This window comes from Lonchura striata, chromosome Z (genome assembly GCF_050655825.1).
Source record: "Lonchura striata isolate lonStrDom1 chromosome Z, ASM5065582v1, whole genome shotgun sequence".
Taxonomy (NCBI): Eukaryota; Metazoa; Chordata; class Aves; order Passeriformes; family Estrildidae; genus Lonchura; species Lonchura striata.
In genome coordinates, this window is record NC_140740.1 from 71803463 (window position 1) to 71818589 (window position 15127).

A 15127-nucleotide genomic window follows, 5' to 3' on the forward strand; every position below is an offset into this window, starting at 1 on the left:
AGACACCTTAATCAATATCTGTGTGGGCAGGTGATACCAGGTAAAGGGTGAGTGAGAGCACAGTGAACTCGGTAGCCATCACCTCTGGAGCTGGTGTGGGTGACAGACTGGCTGAACTCTGCAGGAGAAGACAAGCAAAGATGCTTTTTCCTTCTTTCCGTAGGCTGCCCTTACAACTTGGCACCATGTGATTTATAAACACATGCAGCTCTACAGATATTATTTACAGTATTAATATTTCCTCTGTTACACCTTTAAATCTTTCTGGGCTCAACTTTAAATGACGCTATCTTCATGCTGAAATGAAACTATTAAATTACATCTCAATCTAAGATGAATGACAACTGTCAAATGAGCGACTCAACAGAGATGAAGCAGAAAGCACCTGAGATTATGTGAGGCTGATTTATAAAGCTTGCATAAAGATTTCTATAACCCTAGCTTCATGACTCAGCATATCAGATGGCAGTAAGTTACAGTAGGTAGAAATTTATTTCTGCTAGAAGAAGCCAAGAAAGACATCTCTCTTTGTGATCAGCTAACTCCAAGCTAATTCTGCTCAGACTGAGCCTCCATGCTGGAAACAGTGAGTGCTTTTCTTAACCTGAAGAAAGCCCCAGATCCTTGCTGCTTGATGCTTTGCATCACCTTTTAATAAATTCCATTTAAAGAACTTGTTCCTTCATGGTACAACATTGGAGACATTTATGGCACATGTCATCCTCCAGAGAGATACCTCATTCAGACACTCCTGTTAAGCCCCAGTCGCAAACAGTCAGATGGTCCACAAGTGAAGGCTGAGCACAAGCTGTGTGGGCTTGGTATGACCATCATTCAGCTCACAGAAACTGAAACTTTTCCCTTACATCACTTTTCTGGGGCTGACATTTCTGATGTCAGTATCTGCACATTTTCCCACAAGACAGGAGAAGAAGAACATGATGTTTACATGAACAAAAATAGGATTTGCCTTTTACATGTAGTAGTGCATAACACAAATATTTAAGGAAGTGAACAATGTAAGTATACTTAGCTTTGTATATCAAAATATAAAATTCAACCCTGAATGAAAACAGTTGAGATCTTCTCAAGTCACATGGGCATTGATCAGTTTCCAAAATTTTGTCTAGGAGCAAGCCTTGAATATCCAGTTTGTGGAGTTCAGTGCATGGTGGAGCACACACAGAGAAATGTTTTCAGGTGCTCCCCTACAAATTATCTTAAGCCAATTGAAAATGCAAATTAAAATGTAGATGAAAGGAGGCTAAATCAAAAGACTAAGAAAGGCAAAATAAAATAAAACCCAACAGAGGTAGGAGAAGAAAATCAGAAATGACAGCAGGGGTGAAAAGCAGAAGAGAGAAGGACAGCGCATAAAGCAGGCAAAAACAAAGGAAAAATAATAGCAGTCACCAGCTGCTTATATATCTGACTTTTGACTAGAAACTAAGTGGGACAGCCAACCTCAGAGATTAAATACAGGATGTAAAAAATGCAACAGTTCCAATAAGAACATTCATTCATCACTCCTTCACATAATTAGTATTTTCTACTACTGTTTTTTGGGTTAACTGCACAGATCGGTATTATCCACAGAACAGAATCTACCATACAGAACAAAATATTAATGTTGTTAGTACTTATCTGGTGTTTTGTGTTCTGGATGAATATCACCAAAATATCTAGATGCCTTATGAATACAAGTATATGCTCAATCATTTAAAAATTAATTGCTTTAGTTTTGCTAGTTCAAGTCACACTTTGAGTATGGTTTAGAGTGCAATGTTTTTCCCCAATTTTTTTTAAATGGTTGCATAGTGAAGTTGACAGCACACTGCTGGATTTGTCATCTGTGGAGTAATGAAGCAATAGGAGATGGTCATAAACTGCCATTAGTCCTAAGACGAATCACAATAACCTCACTGTAAGTCTTCAGGAAATTTTGTCATTCATTTAATGTATGTCTGGGCATCTCTGGTTCAAGTCTGTCTAGTGATGATGTCAGTGACTTAAGATTACTGCAGTTTGCCATCATCTTTGCAAATAACTGTAATTAATATATCCAATGAGAAAAATAAGAATCAAGAACCTGCATTTTTGCTTTTCCTTTTTTTCTTTTGTCTTAATAGTTGTCTGATAGTTGCCCTTTAGCTTTACCTATTTCTTTAAAGTCCCTAACATCATCTGTTATTGGTGATCTGTCCTTTGCATGCCTTTGGCTTATCCCTTGAACCTGGCAAAAAGATTTTATTTGCTAACAAGATTATCACTTTGAGGGACAGATGTGAGTGAGACCTGATCCTACCACCACATTTGGTATGACTCAGCAAGCCAGTGGCGGACTGACAAATTAAAAAGGGTTTAATTCTAACAGTGTTGTCTGGAAAATGAAGACCTTCACTTTCTCAGAAGTCAGTGGAGTTGAGTACATTTCATTTCAGTAATCTGCTGTACCTGATTCTGTTTAATTTTTGTTTTGTGGGTTTTGGCTTTTTTGTTTGGTTGGTTTTGGTTTGCTTTTTTCTGTCAGTGGATCAAATCAGAGAGTTTCTATTTTTGACTCTGACAGATCATTTTATAGACTGTACTCCCCAGGGCTGGTTGTGGGTTCCCCAAAGAGCCTCAGCTCTCAGTGCTGAGGGATAGAAGATAAAGCATGCACACTGCCATTCTGCATTGTCTGAAAACATCGACATATCCATAAACACACTCTGGACATTTTGAACAAAATATCAAAGACAGCCAGAGGGAGTCAAGCAAAGGAGTGAAACCTTGCCAGCACATTCCCTGAGGCACTGATAGGAGCTGGGAAGCTCCTCAGTGTTGAACTTTAGTGCTTGCCTGCAGCTTTGGGTGTCTGGGCTGCCCTAGAATCATCACCTTAACAAAATAAACGGGTATAGAGCTACCCTCCTCTCTACTCGTCCAGCTCTGTCAGTCTGTACATGCGTGAGTCATCTGGTGGATTTCAGCTGGTTTACTTGTGTGAGTAGTCTCCCATGCAAGCATATTTGCTGGAGTGATGGACATCATCACAACTAAAGCACTTGAAAAGATACTTCAAGAAAAATCCAGTAGGTGGCATAAATAAACCGTGCTTTTTTTTTTTTTTCCCCTTTAATTTGTACATCTGTGCCGTTCTCTTTCATTCTTTCTTTATTTTAATCCTCCTTTAACTTACAGAGAAGCTGAAGTTTTGTCCTTTGGCTCTTAAAACACAACCCACCAAACAAAGTTTTGTATTCGAAGTGGAGGATTTTCTTGATGCTTTCTGCTAGTGTATAGTTTTTTGAGTTGTTTTATCCTCTCACTTCTATATTTATGTTTCTAACTGTTTCTGTTTTCAGGTTATGCTACCTGCAGGTCTCAAACTGCCAGCGCCACAACAAAAGAAAAGATTTTCTTATTGAACATATATCTGAACCCAAACCTTGCCTTGAAATGCTCAGTGTTTGCAAGATTTTAAGGTTTGCCTTACAGCTGTTCCCTCAGACACTTCTCTGATGATATATGGAGTATTGACACCAGGATCATTACTCTAGATCACTGAAATCTGATGGTTTTTGCTAAAAGTCATTTCAATCAAGCTGAATCTTTGACTCAGACTTAAGATTTTATGTGCTTCAGTCTTCCTTGCTCCAAAGATATTTCTCTGGCATGGGCATTTAGGGATCAGGAGTTTTGGTGTGCTGCTTTGTTCTCTTTTCTTCAAAGTCCTTTTTCCTTCAAGGTTGTTATTTGTCTGGTTGTTTGAGGGTTTGTTTTTTTGTTTGTTTGTTTGTTTTTTGGGGTTTTTTGTTTTTTTTTTTTTTTTTTTTTTTTTTTTCATTTTTTTGGTTTTCCCCTCTGGTGCCCAGGGCTCCACTTTCACTGAGAGAACAACTAAAGCAATTTATAGTGCTGCTACCATTTGGCTATTTGCTGCCTTTCCTCAGTGAGAGTAAGGACAGTACTTGGGGTGGTGGCCCACAGCTTGCCAACAGTGAAAAAGCTGCTGTGCCCATCTCTGCTTACAAAGATCGCTAGTTGTACACTCTTCAGCACCCTCAGTTCATATTCTTTTCTCTTGGTACAAATCCGTAATCACTGGGAAGATAAGGTGTCAGGGGGCCCTGCTACAAAGAGTGCAAGAAGGAATGTTGGCAAGGGGCAGGGAACAGCATCACACATATCCCTAGGTGGAGAACAGGCTGGCCATAGCAGGTGACATGCCTTAATGACCTCTGAAGCAGCATGTTTATTCATACTCTGCTGATTGTTATTCTCCCAGTAAGCATAGGGAAAGAAAACCTTTTCTCACCAATAACTTCACATGAGCCAAAACTGAGGAGAGCCACCAGCATGGGGTGCCTAAGCAGAAACATTTGTTTGTAGGATACACACTAATCAGAATCTAGAGTTTAATGGTCCAAATGTTAGGACTATGGTAAAAATTACTTATGTAAAAATAAAGAAAATCCTGTCTATTATAACAAACAGCTCTTTCCCTTCATGGCTAGGGGAGCCCAGCCAATGAGATTGGTCCACACTGCTCAATAAAAATAGGATTCGCTGGAAACAAAATTCATGTTGTTACATTATGCCAAATATAACACAAAACCAAAGCAGTTTTCAAGTTCAGTGAAGCAAATAGAATGGATATATTTTAAAAATGTATATGTTTATCATGTTACCACTCTGACTACTGTTACTAATAATATGAATAAAGAAGAGGGAAAAATTACTGTTTTTGACACTAACACCTACATACTTCCTTTCCTCATTTGTTCATGCAAATTGGAATAATTTCTTTGCAGATGTAAAGGCTGAAGAAAAAACACTGTCAGCTCCTTGGAAATTTCAATCATTGTTAATAATTGACTTAGAGAGCTATTTGAAAGCATTATTAAGTGCAACGTATAAAATAGAAGTTAAAAAGTAAGTGTGGAGAAAACCACTGAACTGCTTCTTCTCAGTATTCATTGTTCATTTTAGGCACACTTGAAAATTAATTGGATCCAGTGACTTAGAACATTGAAGACTGTTGCATGACTCATTAAGCTGACATTTCTAACATTCCTAATTCACACAGTAAGAATGATAGAGTCGCATAAGCCATCTATACATTTGAGCTCCTTCATCAGGGCAGGACTACTGAAGAGAATGCCCTTACTTCTGAATATCATCATCAATTCAGCTCTAAGACATCTGTAATGGAGCTGAGTTTGATAGACTGCCAGAATATGAGAAACTAAACTCCAACGTCTTAAAAATAGGCAACACAATTAATTGCTATTTTTTAATTTATGGTCTTCAATGTTTTAATGGATACAGTTAAATTTCCACTTCACTGAGCAAACTAATTGGTATGTAAAGGAAGAAATAGATCATTGCAAATTATAAAGCACTTGCTTTATTATCTATGCCTTCTCTAAATTGTGCAAGTTTTTATTATTTTGCATTCTTGATTTTCAGAAACTTAAAACTGTTGAAACTCTGTAATTCTGAAGGATGGTTACAGCCAAGGTAAGGGAAGGGGTAGGTTTTACTATGTCAATTTACTCTCCATTTGGTTTTTTTATTTGTTGCTTCTAATTCTGATGCTCAGTAGAAGCAAAGTTGTTACTACAGTATCTCTTGATTTATTTTCAACTTTTTTCCTTAAGCCTAAATAAATATATTTTTCACATAATATACTGTTCTCAGGGGAGCATTCTGTGAAACTTCCCATTAAAATCAGTGAGTGCTTGAGAGCAAAGTATTGTGCTGCCTTTCCCCCATTTCTTGCCGTTTCCTGTAGGAAGCTTTTCAGGTCTATAGAGTGGGGCAGGTGTGTCAGAATTACCTCCAGAAACAGCTGAGCTCTTCCAAATATTTTAATCAAAGTCAAATGACTATTACTCAATTGGCCATGCTGTGAAATGACTTGATGTGAGCTGCTGACCTTTTATGTCTCCTAGCATGGGAAAGAGGCTTTCTTTGCTGTCAGCCAGCCTCTCTTCCCCTAGAGCCTCTTGCATTCCAGCCTCCATGCCCCAGAGCCCCAGGAGTAATCGGGCCATTCAGAGGTGGTCCCCAAATGTTATGGACAGTGCCTTGGGTCTTTCCCCCTTCAAGGGTTTGCTAAGAATCCAGTTCAGAGAAAGGACCTGGGAGATCCAGATCCCAGGAAACAAATGCCTATCAAGTAAAGCTTTACTTAGTGCTATCAAGATAGAGATAATCAGAGCACTTAGTTGGCTTCCTTAGGCAACAGTTTTCTTCTATCACTTGTGTTGGTCAGCAATATCGGGGTTGATGATCTCTGTACATCATATATGCATATTTGGTAATTAAGAGTAATTGAGTTCCTCTTATACTATTGATGAGAAGCTGGTAAGGAAGGTGGTACATGGTTACAAATTATTTCAACTGTAAAGCTATTAATTTTAATTATATTTTATTATTAAAATAATAATATTATTATTTTAGTTTTAATTTAATTTGTCTTGACACTGAGATACCTTGAAAGGTGAAGGAAACATTCCATAAAAACTAATTAGACACCTTAATTTTCTGTTATTCATATGCAAACAGGACCATTTGAAGATGCCAGAATAAAGATGTTCTGAGCCCAGCTCAGTCATTCCAGTCAAGTGCATGAAAATATTCACATTGTCTGAGTAAAATATTCTTAAATGTCCTCAGAGTTTGAAATTGTAATAGATAGCACATGATGAGGCTGAAAACAAAGAGTGTCTTCTCTGCATAATTGTTTAAGTCATTATTTTCTCTTACCTTTTTTCAAGAAACCAAGGCATGGAGATTGCCTTTTCACTGGAAAGTAGTTTCTGTGAATTCACAATGACATCTAAGAATATTGTTCGTTAGGCACCTAGAGTAAGTAAGGTACACCTCTAGTATTGCTGGAGTCTCTATTATAAACATAATAGGCCGTAATTCCTTTCTGGAGGACTCACTGTGTTCTACTGTCTGAATGATACATACCTTAAATACCTGCCTGGATACTCACTTTGCTTTATGGCCCATCAGCTTGCTGATCTTTTTTTCCTTTGGGTGAAGAGCACATGCCAATTTTGAGTAGCTGTTTATTCTTATGTGCTGTAGTGAGACACTTCCTATCTTTTTTCAAAACAAATTTGATGAATAGAGTGAAAATTACACATACAGACACACATATACTTGTTCTTTTTTTTCGAAAATATTACTTACTTGGTTACAATAATGATATTGTTATTGTTAAGGTAGGAGCTGTTACCAAGGATGGCAATGTTATTAACAAAGATTCTCTTGTACTTATCTTTTATTCCTATTCAAAAAGATACTTAAAATAATTGTTATTATCACTATTAACTTCTAGAGGGCACTGATAATCTTCCTAAGATGGTCAAAATAACTGATGTCCCAAACCAAGTCATGTAAGATTGAACTGTTAACCATACTTTAGAAGTGGACCAGTGATGGTGATAAAGGGTGACAGCTGAACACTGAAATTCAGGAGTGGGCTTAAAATACTGGGTAATACAAGTCTTTTCTTAGCAGGGGACAGAAGGAGTGACTTCTGCACATTTAGTTCTGTTTGGATGCTATTGAAGTAGAAACACAACCTCATTATTATGTGAGACTCATTCGTTTTCTTACTTCAGGTACTTTCAGCAGTCTGTATTATATTTCAGGATGAATTGTTTGGAATAGCTAGTTCCTCAGCTCAAGTATTTATGTGTTGGAGAAGTGTACTCAGTTCAGCTTGTTTTTATGTTTCTCAGTAACTGCATGCCAGCAGCAGATCACTGGAAGCTGTGTTCATGTCCACAGTAGATGATAGCCTGTTTTATAGGTTTATTTCTGCCTTTGAAGAACCTATTTTCTTGCAGCCTTGAGGAGAATAATACACAAACCTTTCTGCAGTTGGAAAAGAGTTTTGTCCATCATCTTCACTACTGTAAGTTAGGGCAAGTGCCCCTTTTCACCTGCTCTCTGGTAAGGGTGGGGGTAGGGGATAACATACTTGTGTCAAGTATGTGTCCTGCACTGGATTCCATGGTAGGTGATTTTGTTAGCATCCTCAAGAAAATCATCCTGTAATTTGAAGAGAACTTTAATTTCTACAGCAGAGATATCTCCCAGAGCCTGCACAGAAATCCTATGCCTCTTGGTAGACTAGTTCTGTACAAGAGAAACCAGATATTTCTCAGAAGGTAAAGTTAGGCTCCTGAACTTCTTCCATGTTGACTTGGGAGAAGAGCTGTAGAAGTCTTGTGGTTTAGTACAGGGTTGTATGACAAAGTTTCTTTCTCTGTCTGTGGAGCTTACATTTCTGTTAGCAGTTGTTTTACAGTGCTCATCCCTCCTTCCAAAGGTAGCTCTGGGCTACTGGGCACAACAACTTTCCATCTCCTGGCACCAGATCTTAGGAGAATACTACTCAGTCTCTTTGCACAAAATTTGGGTAGAAAGCAGTGGGCTACTAATTCAGCGTTAAATTAGAATGTAGTTCAGACCAAGATTTGCATATATCAGGTTATACATGCAGCCCTGATATGTCAGCAGTTGAAAAGGAACTTTTGAAAGAGAAAGAATGAATGAAATAATACCAGAATACTAAACAAAGCAAACAAAACCTCAACTCAACCAATCAGAAAACTCCAGCCTAACCCCAAAAAGAAACACATAAACAAAACCCCAACAAACCTCTAGAGTAACTGACTGCTCTGTCAGAGAATCTGGTTGTCTCCTTCTGCACCCTGCAGCAATGTTGGATTTATCCTGTCTGCAGAGGTCTCCCCACTCCACAGAAAAGTCACAGGGGAGGCTGTGGCAGCCGAGGGAGGGGGAATAGCCAGCATTTGATGGGTTGCAGCTGGGCCCTCCTTCAGATCTACAGAGCTCTGTAGTGCTCCAGTGGGAAGGCACTGGATTTTATTCACCCAGCTTAAAGGAGGCGTTCTCAGTCATGTCTATAGCATGTTTTCAGAAACTCACACACACACACACACACACACACACACGTTTTCATATCAATATGTCACTTTGTTTTCAAGTCTTGACCATATTCTGACCAAATGTGAGCTGTGAGAAGGCCAGATGAGGCAATTACTATATGAGAAAAAAGTGGAAACAAACTCAATATTCATTTAAAAACTCACCCAAATTTTGCAAGAACTAAAACCTGGTTTTGCAAAATTAATCTAAAGAACTTTCTGTATCTCTTTGCCTGTCTCTTTACAAACCATCCACATGGCTTATTATTTCAGCACTCATATAATGTGAGATGTTCTAAATTCCTTTTATACAGGATTTATCTCTTATCAAAACAAAACTACTATTTTTAACTTCTTCCTTTTTTTTTTTTTTTTCATCTTCCAGCTTTTTAGCAGCTGTTGTTTGTTCTGTTGAGGGTGGCATACTTTGGACCTGTCTGCTGGAACACTGTGACTGTAAATGGTGTCAAGTTGCATTATATCTTCCAGTGTCAGGTGCCTGTGCTCCATCTGAAATGGACAAAAAATGCACAGACCATATTTTTCTTCTCATCAACTGCCAGTTCTTGTTTAAGGAGCTCTCTGGCAAGTTGTCTTTCAGCATTACAGATTTACAACTTTCTGTCGTGCCCACAAATACATAATCTTTTTCCTCAGTTGTTTCAATCTGGTTTTGCTAAAATGAGCCTCATTTTGTAATGCTGTGTTTCTAATCTCTTCCAATCTCTTTGTACAGTTGTTCTGCTCACAAATCTCCCAAATCAGCTTCCACTGCAGAAGGCATTAACATGATTCTTGCTCCTCCTGTTAGGCTGGTGATGCAGATAAAGGCACCACAATAAAGGGCCTCTAAACAGATGTATCTGGTTGGACTGGAAAATTCCCATGATAAATTTTTAAGAATGAGTGCATGTTGGTGGAGTGGGGGCAAGTTATTTCCAGGGCCATCCCCTGCCTGCTCAGTATCAAGGGATTGTAACTGTCTGAGTCCAAGTCTCGCTCACACTTGGAACTGGAGAAAAGTTGCCTTTCCAGCCCCAGAAAATGTCCAAGAGCAATGCACGGGTGCTGCAGGATGACTGCCAGACACAGCAGGTGGCCTTTCATGCCTCAAAGAAAGGCATGATAGCATAGCCAGGAAGTGGAGGAGGATCTTTTCCTAGTCTACCTGTTCCGCCATGATGAGTGAAATCTCATGCAAATGAAATCTCAAGTCTTCATCTTGGTGAAGATAATGTGGCTCAGTGATGAAGGACAGCATTACTGGGGGAGCATGAGCTACCCTTGCAGCTCTGCAGCTAGACAAAGCTTTACAGAATACAGCAAGGACTGTTTCTGCAGCAGTACTAAAAGCATTAAGTGAAAGACTGAAAAAAAATTTACCAGTACATCTCTTAGAAATACCTCTTTGTTACTCACATTCAGATCAGTTCTTAGAGATTTCTAAGCACATACAAAGGTTTGAAAATAATGTTACTCCTCATGTTATCTAAAAAATAATACTGCAAATGAGTGTAATGTTTGGAGTGGACATGAGGTTTGACATGGACATTGAGGTTTGTCATTCATAGCTGAATGTATTTAATCATGCTCTGCTTAATTATAATGCGGCCCTTATTTACAGGTCTCTGCATAGAAGTCCTTGAAGTGCAGTTTTGTATTGCAAGAAATATTTTTAAAAGGCAGTATATTTTTTCTGGTGTTGCCTAACCGAACATGCAAAGATATAGTTCTCAAGAGGAATGGCTACCACTTGCCCACTGGCACAGGGTAAAGCAGCAAAGCACCATGGATAAAATTATAAAGAAAAGTGAATCAAGCTTGCCTGCAGTGCCCCATTTGCTTTAAGGGCCCAGGTGAAGTGCTCATAGCAGGTACCAACTGCCTAAAGACTTCTGTTTTCCCTAATGACCCTCTCATTCCTGAGATCTCTTCAGGGATGATGCATAGGGTGGGAGTTTTGGTGTGTGGAAACATGCTTTTTTTTCAACACGAAGAATTGAAAATAGTTAAGGAAATAGAACACTTACAATAGAAGTTTTGAGAATTCATTAATCACCTATAGTAAGGAACCATCTGATATATTAGCAAAGGTTTGTTGTACAGGGTTTATATGGCCAGGTTTTAGTAGCAGGGGTGCTAGCAGGGTGCTTCTGTGAGAGGATGCCAGACTCTTCCCCTGCATCCAACTGAGCCAGTGTTAGCTGGCTCTAAGACAGACCCACTGCTGGCCATGGCCGAGCCCATCAGTAACAGTGATATTTTCTCGAGCATAGTATGTATAAGACAGGGTAAAATCTGCTCAGCAACAGCAGCAGGAAGAGATGAGTGAGAACACTTGAGGGAAACAGCTCTGCAAACACAAAAGTTAGTGGAGAAGGATAGGGAGGAGGGGCTCAAGGTACTGGAGCTGAGATTCCCCTGCAGCCCCTGGTGCAGACGATGGTGAGGCAGCTGTGCCCCTGCAGCCCATGGAGGTCCACAATGGAGCCAAGATCCACCTCCACCTGTGCATGGCTCCACGGCAGAGCAGGTGGATACATGGTGGAAGCTGTGGACCCTGTTGGAAGCCCAGTAAGGAGCAGTCTCTTGGTAGGACCCGTGTATCATGGAGAGAAGAGCCCGTGCTGGAGCAGAATTGTTGGCAGAACTTGTGACCCTGTGGGAAACCCACACTGGAGGGAAGAAGTGCAGCCTATTAGAAGGATTAATGGTGGAGAATTTGAGGAGGACTGTCTCCCATGGGACAGATCTTATGCTAGGGCAAGGTAAGCAGAGGGAGAAGCAGTGGAAGCAACTTAATGAACTGACTACAACCCTCATTCCAGTCCTCCTGTGCCACTGGTGGGGAGGAGGCAGAGAATTCAGTAGTAGACTTTGGCCTGGGAAGAAGGGAGGGGAGAGGGAAGGTGTTTAAAGATTTGGGGCTTATTTCCTTGTTATTCTACTCTGATTTGATTGGCAGTAAATTAAACTATTCTCTCTGAGTCTGTTTTGCCTGTGACAGTAACTTGTGAGTGATCTCTCCCTGTCCTTATAACCCACCAGACTTTTCTCTCTCTCCCTGACATTCAGAGGAGGGGAGTGACTAAATTGTTTTGGTGGGCATCTGGTGTTCAGCCAGGACCAATCCACTGCAGATGTACACAGCTGTAAGACAATACTACTTTGAGAATAACTTACTTATGTGCCTTGTTTTTATTGCCTAACAACCTGTCAGGAAAATAGATTTACCCTTTTACAAACAACTTTCTTTAAGTAAAGTTGTTAGATTCTTTGAAAAACAAAAATCCACAAAAAAAAAATTCTTAGCATTTCCTAATAAGTTTCTTAGAAAGAGGTTCCCAAATATTTGTGCAGGTAGCATGCAATTCTTGAGCTCTTTCAACAGCACTTTACTGTTCAGTGGTACTCAAGGTACTGATACACTGGATGATGTTACAGGAACTAAAACCAACCAGGTGGCTCAGCTTTAACCAGGCACTTGTGTTCAGTGTACGTGTGCACAAAGATACTACAGCCAAAGTGAAGGAAGGCAGGAATTTTTAAATTTACTTCCCTAGGCATTGCATTAAGCTCTGAGTAGTAATGGCTAATACTTCTACAATTCCAAACTGAAATACAAAACAAACCCAAAACTGGATAGCCCTTTCTTCTAATCCTACCGTGGCCATTTCTAAAAACATTTAGTACTAAATCCTCCTTGCAGGTCTTCCAGCACTGATCCTTGGCCCCTTACTTCTGTCCTTTGTCCCACATTAGGCCTTCAGAGACAGGCCCAAGTATCACCATATGAACTAAACAACAGAAAGCATCTCTTTTTAGTGAGGAAATGTTTGTAGTTAACACACCTGGGTGCCCATACAAGAGCAGGAAGGGATGAAGTTTACAGGCCTGCATGCAGGCACAGAGTCCACTGAGGAGAGTTGTCTGCAGCTGCAGTAAGAGCATGAATGCTGTTTTGGCCAGCTTTGCTGGTGCCTTTCAAAGGCAGGAAGATGCCTGTAATGTTTGGGCCGCTTCCCTTCCAGGAAACAGCTAGTCCTGTGTGTCAGGGATTGACGCCAAGGCTTGCATTAATTCACACCATGGTTGAACTGGACTTCTAACAGACAGACATCTCAGCCAAAAGTATGAGACACCAGGAGAAATGGACTAAAAAGCTATTTCTAGAATAACTGAAGTTCTTCCAGCTGTCTCAAGAAGATAAAACATCTGAAAGTATGTCTTGCAAAAAATGTTGATTTTAGATTAATATTTTGTTGGCTAATTTCCATAATGTAAACTCCATACCAGTAACTCTCATGTTTCAATTGACAGACTCAATGTATGACAATGTAACTGGAAAAGGACAGTGACATATTTTACAATCTTGAAAAAGTGCCAATCTCTTATATATTCACTGACAGTCAGAGTTCAAAAGTGATGACAACATCACGCTTGGATATACTGCGAGTCAGTCATCATCTAACCTGAAAAACAAATTCCAGTTAGAATGTGCAGGGGGAGCTCAGGTCAGAGCTGGTATGAATGGTAAACCCCTTAATCCCAGCACTGGTGATAAATGCCATCCAGCATTAGTAGGTGGAATTAAACTTGGCTTGCAGAGGGCATCAGTGTATACTAACACTTTTGGGAACCTCTTAACTGTTTCCTGGGGACAGGCCTAACCTCCACATTATGAATTGATTCAGGTGTCACCTCCTGGAGCTGGCAGAACCATTTAAGAGAACAAAATTTAAAAGGAAGTAATTATTCTTATTTTGTACTTTTTTAAGTGCTAAATTCATTAAGTCTACTCTAATAGGATTTTAAGCCAGAAATGACCATCACTGACTTTAATAAAATAGTCAAGTTAATTTTCTACTTTTCATCTATATTCACTTAACACATCCAAAATTTTGGTTCCTTTTGGCAATCTTCCTGACATGGCATACCACAATAGCCTACTTCACCATACAACTAAAACTGGGGGCACTTTTCTTTAACAAGGCATTTTAGCCCAGGAAAATGAGGTTTTAAATTAGAAAATATTTTCATTTCTGATGTACCATTTGTATTCAGGACTGGGGGAAGAAAACAAAAGAAAAAAAGGAACAGAAATCCATGTGGGAGTCTGTCTTTTTCCTCCAGGAGGACTAACTCTATGGCAGGTAGTTACCACTGTTGCCAGGGCAGAGGGCTTGGAAATTGACTAAGACAAGAGTTTGTGGGATGCTACAGGAGGAATGTTCATTCCACATTACTCTCCTTATGTTTTTGTTGCAGGTAAAAAAAAATTATTTAAGTACATTTAGTGATTCTCCCTGTGTCATTAGTCACCTAAACTGGACTAATTGTTTTAAACCCTTCTATGATAGCTGCACATCCAAGAATCCCATCATGTCCAGGACTCCCATTGATTTGTGGAGGGAGAGTCATGGCCCTCTGCTCTGGAAAGCCATTATTCATGGGCATTTCACATTCTTTTTTTTGCTCCACTATGTACAAAGAGGGGGTTAGGCTACAGTATGTACAAATATCATGTGCAAATGAAGCTCAGTAGCACAGCAACAGAGATCGTAGTTTAAAAACTATTTTGGGGGCAAAGACCAATTAAACATGTTACTAATTAACTTATTTCCTACAGCAATACAGATGTACTACTGAAGAGGACATTATCGGGTGGTTCAACATACTTTTCAACAAAGTCAGACTTTGGAGCATAATCTACATGCTTTAAAACTGCCATCACAGTGTCACAGAATCATGGCATATCTCAAGTTAGAACAGACACATAAAGTCCAATTCCCTGCTCCTCTAAAGATTACCTAAAACTATTGTCATGAGATAAAAGCCAGACTTAAATGTATGATCACTAACTCCCTTAAAAAAGCACAAGTAGTCTAGTTTTGGCCAAGCCAGTGCTAAGTAAAAATTATATTCTTGGTAAAACTGAAATTAGAAACCTCTTTGTTCCCCAATTCTGTCCTGGCAGCACGTCTCTCTGCTAGTTGAGAATTTAATCCTTGAGATACAGGCAAGCATGTATTAAGTAAGTGAACTGGATTTTCTGTAAAATTAGATTAAGTTCTGGAGAAAGATTAAAGCAGTCATCCATTTTCTTCACTTCTTCAGCTTGATTTGTTTATCTCTAGCCCCGTGTGTATTTTAAACTCATGAAGACA